The sequence below is a fragment of the Triticum urartu genome, chromosome 7 (genome assembly GCF_003073215.2).
Source record: "Triticum urartu cultivar G1812 chromosome 7, Tu2.1, whole genome shotgun sequence".
Taxonomy (NCBI): Eukaryota; Viridiplantae; Streptophyta; class Magnoliopsida; order Poales; family Poaceae; genus Triticum; species Triticum urartu.
This window is the reverse complement of record NC_053028.1, coordinates 98504248-98507338: the sequence shown is the minus strand read 5'-3', so window position 1 is coordinate 98507338 and position 3091 is coordinate 98504248.

Here is a 3091-nt window from a genome sequence, read left to right as displayed (position 1 = left end):
CCCTAATCGAATTATTAGCAAAAAATCATTTGTACAGAACAAACAATTAATCACCAACTCTATACAGATAGCATTCAAACAATCAATACACTACGTGCATCTAACGAATCTTAATTGATCTGATTTCATGGACTGAGAGAACATAACCATAGGATTTGTATTCCAAAAAAATTATAGAGGGTGGGTGGGGGGGATTAACCAGAGAAAACACTTCCTATGTTTGCCGCACAAATGGGTATATAGATGACTAACCGGTTTTCCGTCGGAGTCGCAGTTGTTGCCAGAGTTGCTGTTGACCTCCAGCTCCGGCTGGGGGGGGCACGACGGCACCGATGAATTCAAGGTCGTGTTGTTTCCCGCGCGAGACCTTGTCGGCGGCGACGGAAACCTCTGTGGCCAGCTTCACGCGTTGTGCGGGTGCTTCACCAGCCCCGGCGTCGCCACTCCCTCCGATGGTGCACTTCGGCGGCATCGTCATACACTTCGGAGTCTAGATGTCGGTGACCACTGTGGACCGGGGGTGCGGCCGCCTATTATGGACGGTGGCTTGGGTACGCAATTAATACGGACCAGTGGGAGCGAGCAGGCTACGGTCAAAAGTTGTCTCGCCTCCTGGTGAGCCCGCGCGGCGGACGTCTGCCATTCCTACCATCATTTCACACAGCTACTCGCATGTCTCCCCGTCAATACACACACCTGCACGCACGCCTCCCGGTATGCCTGCGCGGCGGACTGCTCGCATGCGTCCCGTCAACTCACGCCTGATCGCACGGCACACGGGGCGTGTGGCAGCACATATATTTTTTGGTTTATTTTCTGCTGCTTTACTGCTTCACTGAACCATTTGCATTGAAGAGATGCACAAATCATGTGTTGAATATCTCACACGCTTCTCGGTGAACCTGCGCACGGGACGAGTTTTGGATTTACTAGAATTTAGAAACCAGGCATCTCAATGTTTTGCCAGCAATCAACAGTGCCTTGGTGTTTGAAACTCATTCCCATTTCTTGCATGGGACCTAAGCATGCACATAAGGACACATATTTGATTTTTCAACCAATTTATATGCACTTGAGCATGTGCATGTAGTTCAAATTTGAATTATGCACATAAATGCATTGAAAACTCAGTTACTGCACAAAAATGTCCAAACGAACCCCGAAAAGTCACAAAAATTGACACAACACTCCTGTTGTTCTATGTTGACACGAGAAAAAATTGAAACCAATAGGAGGCAATGGATATCGTTTTGTCCCCAAAGGTGGGACGTTCCCTACCGAAACCATCATGCTTGTTGTGAGAAGCTCTGGTTTGTGAGAAGCATATACCCAAACCTGCCCCAAATGGGACAAATTTTTTACCACGACATGTTGATGCCGCTCCATGATAGCATGCCAAGTTTCATGAATTTCAGATGAGTTTTGGATTTACTAGAATTTAAAAACCAGGCATCTCAATGTTTTGCCGGCAATCAACGGTGCCCCAGTGTTTGAAATTCATTCCCATTTCTTGCATGTGACCTAGGCATGCACCCAAGGATACAGATTTGATTTTTCAACCAATTTATATGCACTGGAGCATGTGCATGTAGTTCAAATTTGAATTATGCACATATATGGATTGAAAACTTAGTTAATGCATAAAAATGTCCAAACGAACCCCAAAAAATCACAAAAATTGACACAACACTCTTGTTGTTCTATGTTGACACGAATAATTTTTTGGAAGCAATAAGAGGAAATGGATATCCTCTGGAACCCAAAGGTGGGACGTTCCCTACCGAAACCATCATGCTTGTTGTGAGAAGCTCCAGTTTGTGAGAAGCATATACCCAAACCTGCCTCAAATGGGACAAATTTTTTACCACAACATGTTGATGCCACTCCATGATAGCATGCCAAGTTTCATGAATTTGAGACGAGTTTTGGATTTACTAGAATTTAAAAACCAAGCATCTCAGTGTTTTGTCGGCAATCAACAGTGCCCCGGTGTTTGAAATTCATTCCCATTTCTTGCAGGGGACCTAAGCATGCACATAAGGACACATATTTTATTTTCAACCAATTTATATGCACTGGAGCATGTGCATGTAGTTCAAATTTGAATTATCCACATAAATGCATTGAAATCTCAGTTAATGCATAAAAATGTCTAAACGAACCCCGAAGAATCACAAAAATTAACACAACACTCTTGTTGTTCTATGTTGACACGAGAAAATTTTTAAAAGCAATAACAGGCAATGGATATCATTTCGTCCCCAAAGGTGGGATGTTCCGTACCGAAACCATCATGCTTGTTGTGAGAAGCTCTGGTTTGTGAGAAGCATATACCCAAACCTGCCCCAAATGGGACAAAAATTTTACCATGACATGTTGATGCCGCTCCATGATAGCATGCCAAGTTTCATGAATTTCAGACAAGTTTTGGATTTACTAGAATTTAAAAACCAGGCATCTCAATGTTTTACCGGCAATCAACGGTGCCCCAGTGTTTGAAATTCATTCCCATTTCTTGCATGGGACCTAAGCATGCACCCAAGGACATAAATTTGATTTTTCAACCAATTTATATGCATTGGTGCATGTGCATGTAGTTCAAATTTGAATTATGCACATAGATGCATTGAGAACTCAGTTAATGCATAAAAATGTCCAAATGAACCCCGAAAATCACAAAAATTGACACAACACTCCTGTTGTTCTATGTTGACATGAGAAATTTTTTGGAAGCAATAAGAGGCAATGGATATCGTTTCGTCCCCAAAGGTGGGACGTTCCCTACCGAAACCATCACGCTTGTTGTGAGAAGCTCTGGTTTGTGAGAAGCTTATACCCAAACCTGCCCCAAATGGGACAAATTTTTTACCACGGCATGTTGATGCCGCTCCATGATAGCATGCCAAGTTTCATGATTTTCAAACGAGTTTTGGATTTACTAGAATTTAAAAGCCATGTATCTCAATGTTTGCGACCGAGTGACGGTGGGAGGGTGTGTGACATTCATTCCCATTTCTTGCATGAGACCTAATCATGCAACCAAGGACACATATTTGTTTTTTCAACTAGTTTATATGCACTGGAGCATGTG